Source organism: Theropithecus gelada, unplaced genomic scaffold, assembly GCF_003255815.1.
Source record: "Theropithecus gelada isolate Dixy unplaced genomic scaffold, Tgel_1.0 HiC_scaffold_392, whole genome shotgun sequence".
Classification (NCBI taxonomy): domain Eukaryota; kingdom Metazoa; phylum Chordata; class Mammalia; order Primates; family Cercopithecidae; genus Theropithecus; species Theropithecus gelada.
The window spans coordinates 1278-9587 of record NW_020260459.1 but is presented as its reverse complement, the minus strand read 5'-3'; the positions used below and the strand labels follow the sequence as shown (position 1 = coordinate 9587).

The 8310-nt window shown below is 48.1% G+C and overlaps 1 pseudogene across 1 annotated transcript; it reads left to right on the top strand.

Annotated features, from left to right (window-relative positions):
* Positions 1-3: 3 nt before the first annotated feature.
* Positions 4-1580, top strand: LOC112617751 (annotated as a pseudogene). The gene is made up of 5 exons (XR_003117957.1): positions 4-254; positions 359-475; positions 917-949; positions 1056-1103; positions 1265-1580. The product of XR_003117957.1 is annotated as a patr class I histocompatibility antigen, A-5 alpha chain-like (transcript).
* Positions 1581-8310: the final 6730 nt, after the last annotated feature.

The following is an 8310-nucleotide window of genomic DNA, read 5'->3' as shown; positions in this document are numbered from 1 at the left end:
GTGACCCACCACCCCGTCTCTGACCATGAGGCCACCCTGAGGTGCTGTGGGCTTCTACCCTGCGGAGATCACACTGACCTGGCAGCGGGATGGGGAGGATCAAACTCAGGACACCGAACTTGTGGAGACCAGGCCCGCAGGGGATGGAACCTTCTAGAAGTGGGGAGCTGTGGTGGTGCCTTCTGGAGAAGAGCAGAGATACGCGTGCCATGTGCAGCACAAGGGGCTGCCAGAGCCCCTCACCCTGAGATGGGGTAAGGAGGGGGATGAGGGGTCATGTCTCTTCTCAGGGAAAGCAGGAGCCCTTCTGAAGCCCTTCAGCAGGATCAGGGCCCCTCATCTTTCCCTCCTTTCCCAGAGCCATCTTCCCAGTCCACCATCCCCATCGTGGGCATTGTTGCTGGCCTGGCTGTCCTAGCAGTTGTGGTCACCGGAGCTGTGGTCGCTGCTGTGATGTGGAGGAGGAAGAGCTCAGGTAGGGAAGGGGTGAGGGGTGGGGTCTGGGTTTTCTTGTCCCACTGGGGGTTTCAAGCCCCAGGTAGATGTGTTCCCTGCCTCATTACCGGGAAGCAGCATCCACACAGGGGCTAACCCAGCCTGGGGCCCTGTGTGCCAGCACTTACTCTCTTGTGTAGCACATGTGACAATGAAGGACAGATGTATCACCTTGATGGTTGTGCTGTTGGGGTCCTGATTCCAGCATTCATGAGTCAGGGGAAGGTCCCTGCTAAGGACAGACCTTAGGAGGGCAGTTGGTCCAGGACACACACCTGCTTTCCTCCTGTTTCCTGATCCTGCCCTGGGTCTGCAGTCATAGTTCTGGAAATTTCTCTTGGGTCCAAAACTAGGAGGTTCCAGTAAGATCTTATGGCCCTGCTTCCTCCCAGTCCCCTCACAGGATATTTTCTTCCTACAGGTGGAAAAGGAGGGAGCTACTCTCAGGCTGCGTGTAAGTGGTGGGGGTGGGAGTGTGGAGGAGCTCACCCACCCCATAATTCCTCCTGTCCCACATCTCCTGCGGGCTCTGACTAGCTCCTGTTTTTGTTCTACTCCAGCCAGCGACAGTGCCCAGGGCTCTGATGTGTCTCTCACAGCTTGAAAAGGTGAGATTCTTGGGGTCTAGAGTAGGGGGCACGGGGACAGAGGGGAAAGGCCTGCGTAATGGAGATTCTTTGATTGTGACGTTTCAAGTGTGGTGGCTGTTCAGAGTGTCATCACTTACCATGACTGACTTGAATTTGTTCATGACTGTTGTTTTCTGTAGCCTGAGACAACTGTCTTGTGTGGGACTGAGATGCAAGATTTCTTCACGCCTCTCCTTTTGTGACTTCAGGAGACTCTGACATCTCTTTCTGCAAAGGCATCTGAATGTGTCTGCGTCTCTGTTAGCATAATGTGAGGAGGTGGAGGGACAACCTACCCCCGTGTCCACCGTGACCCCTGTTCCCATACTGACCAGTGTTTCCTCCCCAGTCATCTTTCCTGTTCCAGAGAGGTGGGGCTGGATGTCTCCATCTCAGTCTCAACTTTATGTGCACTGAGCTGCAACTTCTTACTTCCCTACAGAAAATAAGAATCTGCCGGGCGCGGGGGCTCACGCCTGTAATCCCAGCACTTTGGGAGGCCGAGGCGGGCGGATCACGAAGTCAGGAGATCGAGACCATCCTGGCTAACACGGTGAAACCCTGTCTCTACTAAAAATACAAAAAATTAGCCGCGGTGCGCCCTTGTAGTCCCAGCTACTCGGAGGCTGAGGCAGGAGAATGGCGTGAACCCAGGAGGTGGAGCTTGTAATGAGCCAAGATGGCATCACTGCACTCCAGCCTGGGCAACAAAGCGAGACTCCGTCTCAAAAAAAAAAAAAAAAAAAAAAAAAAACAGAAAATAAAAATCTAAATATAAATTTGTTTTCTCAAATATTTGCTATGAGAGGTTGATGGATTAATTAAATAGGTCAATTCCTAGAATTTGAGAGAGCAAATAAAGACCTGAGAACCTTCCAGAATCTGTATGTTCACTGTGCTGCGTCTATTGCAGGTGGGGGTGGAGAAGGCTGTGAGGAGCCCAGTGTGGACTGGGCCTGTGCCTAGTTGCTGTTCAGTTCTTCATGTGCTTTATGTGGTCAGTCCTTAGCTGGGTCACCTTCACTGCCCCGTCGTACTTGTCCCATCAGTGGAAACTTGTCCAGTGGGAGCTGTGACCACAGAGGCTCAGACATCGCCCAGGGCGGCCCCTGCACACGGGGGTCTCTGTGCATTCTGAGACAAATGTTCAGAGCCATTCACCTCCTGCCCTGCTTCTAGAGCTTCTGTTCTGCTCTGCTCTCCTGACCTCTATCCCTGCCCTGGTTCTAGTGATCTTGGTGCTGAATCCAATCCCAACTCATGAATCTATAAAGCAGAGTCTAATTTAGACTTACATTTGTCTGTGAAATTGGACTCATCATCAAGGACTGTTCTTTCCTGAAGAGAGAACCTGGTTGTGAGTTGCAGTGTGCTGGGGTGGGGGGTGCGGGGGGCGTTGCTGTAGAAAGAGGGATGGGAGAGGGAGGGGAAACAAGCAGCACTGCTGAGAAAAACATAGGCGGCCTCTATCTCAGTGTGAGGGGACCTTGTGCCAAACCTGCCACAAAACAACATTTGGCCTGAGGCTATGTTAATAAAGATGCTGCCTTTAGAATAGGGAGGTGCTCTACAGTGATCATTCATTCAACTGACCTTTGTCATTGGCCAGACATAGGACAGGATGGTTCTGCATCTGGGGAACACCATTGAAGTAAAATCAGAAAAATCTCTGGCCTTTTGTAGCACATGTTCCAGTGGAAAGAGGCAGATGATAGATACACTATAACTATTACCAGAGTAACGAAGGAAAGTGCTAGAAGGTGGTAAGTGCTGTGAGGCAGGTGATCCAGGATGTGGGCAGAGGGTACAGGGAGGGTGGCTATTGTGCTGGGTGGTCAGTGTGTACCTTGTTGCAAAGGTGACTTGAGGAAGGATTTGAGGGACGTGAGGATGTCTGGGGAAGTTCTTTCCAGGCAGAGGAACCTCCAGTCCAAATGCGCTATGGCAGGAAGGTGTCTGTGTTCCCAGAAGAACAAGGAGGCCAGGAGGGCTGGACAGAGAGAAACTGAGGTGAGGTCAGAGGTGTGGCCAGAGCAGGTGGGCTTGAGGGGAGTGGGATTGGATCTGACCTTTGTTCTGAGTGGGATGAAGAGCCAGAGGACAGTTTTGAGCAGAAGAGGGCCATAATATAACTTCTCTTTTAAAAGGATCTCTGACTGCTGTGCTGAGAACAGAATTGAGAGGTGAGGGACAAGGGAGGCAGAAGGGAAAACAGTAGGAAGCGAGTGTAGTATTCCAGGCTGGAGATGTCAGTTACCTCAACTAGGGCGTGAGAAGGGGAAATAGTGGGATGTGAGGGGATTCTGGATGCGTTTGAAGATGAACTCACAGCATTTGCCAGTGGATTGTATCTGTGGTGTGAGAAAGACGAATCAAGGACACCCATAGTTGTAAAATGAGTGAGTAGAAGGAAGGGTGGAGCTGCTGTCAGTGGAGATGGGGAGACTCTGGCAGGAGCATACTGAGGAGGGGGCATCACAGGCACTCAGTAGAGGAGATGTCTACTAGGAATGCAGGTGGGGGAGCTGGGGTGGAATTTGGACAGACAACTCCAGAGTTTAGAGGAAAGGAGAAATAGACTGGGCAGGAGAAATAGATTTAGGAGGTCACACCATATAAACGATACTTAAAACCTCAAGCATGGATGAGGGCACCAAGGGAGTGATTGACTGTGGAAAAGAATGAGGGCAAGGAGTGAACCCTGGACCTGCAGTTGTAAGGGATGTGATCACACCACACCCAGAGCAGGCTGCACAGTTCTGACCCATGTCTAGAGGACACTTAGACAAGGAACTCCCGTGTGCACAGGGATCACCCGGACATGGTGCTGAGATCCAGGAAGTCTGGAGTGGAGCAAGAGATTCTGTATTTATGACAAGGCTGGAGTTCATGTTGCTGGTCTCCAGATTACACTTGGAGTATCAAGAACATGAGGATCCCACATGTCTGAGCATCAGCCTCATCTCTAGGGCTTGTTATATAAACGATTCCTTGGTCTTGTGTGTAATACTCTGAGACGGGTTCTGGGGAGTGGCCTGAGTATTTTCTAAGCCCCCACCAGCAATCCTGTTGCTCAGCCAGATCAGGAAGCACTGAGATCAGAGATCGGAGAGTGGCCAGGGTGGGTGGGTGGGGTGGGTTTTCAAACCCTATTTAAAAGAGGATTTTCCTCACAGAAAGAAAAGGGAGGATGTGTATTATCAGTTATGAGATGTGACATTCCCTGTTGTTCTCTCCACCATGGGGTAGACACCAGGTAGTCAATTCAGGATGTGGCTCTCCCACAAGGAACACCTCTGAATGGGGCTCTCTGACATCCGCCCACAGACTCATTTCTCATTCACTTCTTGGAGCAAACTATGGAAAACAAATTTCTGTAATATACACATAAAGTCGTATATCTGGTATTGGGGGCTAGTTTTATTGTGGGGAAGGCCACAGAAGCAGGCTGGAACCTACACATCCAGGAACAGAATCCATAGCCCACCCTGGATCAGGTCCCTCCTAGGAAGAACTGCCCCTGCTGCTGAGCACAGACGCCACTGCCCACACCTCTGACACCCTGGTGCTGGACACTGGACCCCGAGGCCAGGACAGATGTCACTGCTGCACCTGGAAATTGGACATCACTACTGTCACTCAGCCATCTTTACTAAAATGTGTTCTGCACAGTCCCAGCCTCTCTGTCACCTCATTCTGGCTCAGAGGCTGGCAGTGATATAGGAGATAAGAAGAAATTATTTAGACAGGTAGTGAGTGTATGGAAGGCTTTTAATGAAAAGCAGGCTCCAAATTATTTTCTTTTCTAACAAGGTGCAGCCTGTAATATCAAGCTTCAGACACAGACAAGTAAGCTGGAAGCTTGCACAGGTGAATGCTGGCAGCTGTGCCAATAGGAACAGGACACCTGCGACGGGGCATGTTCATAATGGCAACTCCATCTTCCCTTCTCTTTGCCAGGCACATTTACAGTAAGCAGACAGCATGGTGCCGGCCAAGTGGCAAGCCCATTTGCATAATAGGATGAGGGTGGGGTGAACAGCCTTCCACACGCACTGTGTAAATATTACACCTGGTCCAACCAACCTGTGGGCCCTACATAAATCAGACACCATCTCCTCAAGCCTGCCTGTAAAATCCGATGCACTCCCATTCCAGGCCAGAATTCCCTTTTGGGTGCCCCTCTCTCTCACAAGAAGAGAGCTGTTCCCCTTTGTCTTTCTTTTGCCTATTGAACTCTTTGCTCCTAAACTCACTTCTCGTGTGTCAGTGTCCTTCATCTTCTTGGCGTGAGATGACAAACCCTTAGTATTTACCTGAGACAACGACACCTCTTCAGCAGGTGGTCATCGGACTGGTGGAGCTTAAGACTCATGTCCATGATCAACTGCAGGGTGACTGGAGTGTTGTCCTCATCCAGGGACGATGGTGGTGTCTGTCTCCTCTGAATATTTTACATGCTGTAAACCAAAAATAAAAATCAAAGCCACTCCCTCCCAATCATTTTAATGGACACCCTCAGCCAGCGTGCTCAAAAGTTAACCTGAAAGACTGACTTAAGCCATCATGGAAAGCAGGTGTTGAACATGCCTCATTATGCTCTCTTCCCTTTTGGAATTCAGGAAAAGCTGACCAGGATTTACCATCAACAGAGACCTTAAATCTGATGAGAAACATTTACAGTCTATTCTCTCTGAAGCTTGGCACCTGGAGGCTTGATCTGCATGAGAAAATTTTGGACTCCACCACCTCTTATCATAACCCAGACATTCGTTTCTATTGGTAATAACTCAACCAATTACCAATCAGAAAAATTAAAAATCTACTTACAACTCAGAAGCACTACCCCGCAACCTTTGCTTGCTTCAAATTGTTCCAGTGTTTTGGACCGAACCAATGTATAGCTTAAATGTATTTGATTGATGTCACATATGTTCCTAAAATGTATAAAACCAACCTGTGCCACAACCACGTTGAGCACATGTTCTCCTGAGGACTGTGTCATGGGCTGTGGTCACTCATTTTTGGCTCAGAATAAATCTCTTCAAATATGTTACCGAGTTTGACTCTTTTCACCGACAGTGTGGAATTCTGGTGTAGTAAGAGGGTTCAAGTGCTGGAGTGTGAGGGGTGGGGAAAAGTGACAAATTTTAATTCTTGGAGCAGTGATCCAGGACGAGAACTTTATCTGCTATCTGGTAGGCACGTAGAGTGTCTGAATGGACCAGTGACTAATAAATAACATATTTCCACCCATTTCCTTGAGGATAGATTATTACATCTAGTTTTTGTCTATCCCAGTTCATACTCTAGATTATTGGAGTGGCATTCTGTGATAGTCAAATGATTATTCAAACAGCTTCCCTTGGCTTTGTCTCTTACTAGGAGTAAAACACCAGGTTTGTAAGATCTCCGAGAATCTGCGTCCACACCGATGTTTTATATTAATATCTACATTTTCTTGTGTGTGGAAATATTTCTGGGGAGAGAATTTCTAACATTTATTAGTTTTTATGTGAGAGCTTCAAAGGCCTAAAAAATCCTAACTTCTATGTTAGAGGTAGGGCCACTCCACGTCTGGACAATGAACAGCTGGTAGTAACCTGTGTTTAGTAGATTAGGGACATGAAATAAATGCTTACATTTTGTTTATCTTTTGCTCTGGGACCAAAGAAGGTAGAGGTGTACTTGCTTACTGTTACTCTAAGTTTCTCTCTGTGGGATGGTGATGGGGTTTTCCTCCAACCAAATAACTTTCTGATTCTCTAACAGTAGCTGGGAGTCCTAGAGTTCGACTCAATTCTGACACTAACTACCTGGAGTTCACCAGGTAGACACTAACTACCAGGGCTCCACAGGATTAAGGGCTCAGTCCCACAAGACTGTCCTCACTTCAGATGCAAGTCACAAGCATCAGGTCCCAGATCACCTGCACTTCTGTCTATCACCGTTGCAAAGTCAGGGGTCTCTCACCTCCCAGGGACTGATAATTCTTAAACTAACTCAAAGGACTCAGGAAGTTGCTTTAGCCATGTAAAGCCCCCCCCCCCCCCAAAAAAAAAAGCCAAAAAGCGTCGGAGACAGGTCTCAGTCAGTTTAGAAGTTTATTTTGCCGAGCTGGGAAACAGAGACACAAATCATTGTAGCATCTGTGGCCCATGCTTTTTCCTAATAGGGTTTTGAGGACTTCAATATTTATAGGGGAAAGAGCAGCCAGGAGAGGAAAAACACAGTCAACTATGCATTCATCTCGTGCTCAGGACATCTGTATTTTACATAAGATAAAGTACACTTTGGGTAGAAAAGTCACGGGGATGGGGACGGGGTGAAGGGATGATGTCTTTGTCTTTGTCTTGTGCCTGTGAAGATAAGCTGTTAATTTACATTGTCAAGGGAAAGTCAACAAAACTCCGTTTTAGAGTAAAGATGTTGGGGCCCACAAGGAATTATCTTGTGAGCAGTTTGTGAGGGAGGCCACCTGGGGAGATATGGGGTCTTCTATCTTTGCAGTTATTTGTTTAGGAACAAAAGAAAGGCAGTTTTTCCATCACTCAGTCTCCAAACTTAACTTTTCCCTTTGGTATAGAGAATTTGGAGTCCTGAAATTTTATTTTCCGTTCACACTCAGTATTGCAGTTTTTTTTATTGTTGTAGCTTAAATCCCCACTTTTTTGGCACCCGGGATCAGTTTCATGGAAGACAGTGTTTCCATGGACCAGTGGAGGTGGCAGAAGGCAGAGGGAAATGGTTTTGGATGAAACTGTTGCACCTCAGATGATCAGGCATTAGTGTTTCATAAGGAGCATGCAACCTACATCTCTCGCATGCAGAGCTCACAATAGGGTTCGTGCTTCTATGAGAATCTAATTTGGCCACTGATCTGACAGGAGGCGGAACTCTGGTGGTCATGCTCATGCTCTCTCGCCCACCGATCACCTCCTGCTGTGCGATCTGGTTCCTACCAGGCCAGAAACTTGTACCAGTCCGCAGCCCGGGGGTTAGGGACCCTGGTTTAAATTATCCCACTATAGCAGAACACCTAGACTGGATAATTTATAACAAACAGAAATTTGTTTCATTCATGGTGTCAAGGATGGGAATTCCCAGATCAAGGGACTGTATCTGGTAGAAAACAAAAGGGCAAGAGAGGATGAGAGGTAGGGGGAAAAGGAGGTCAAAGTGACAG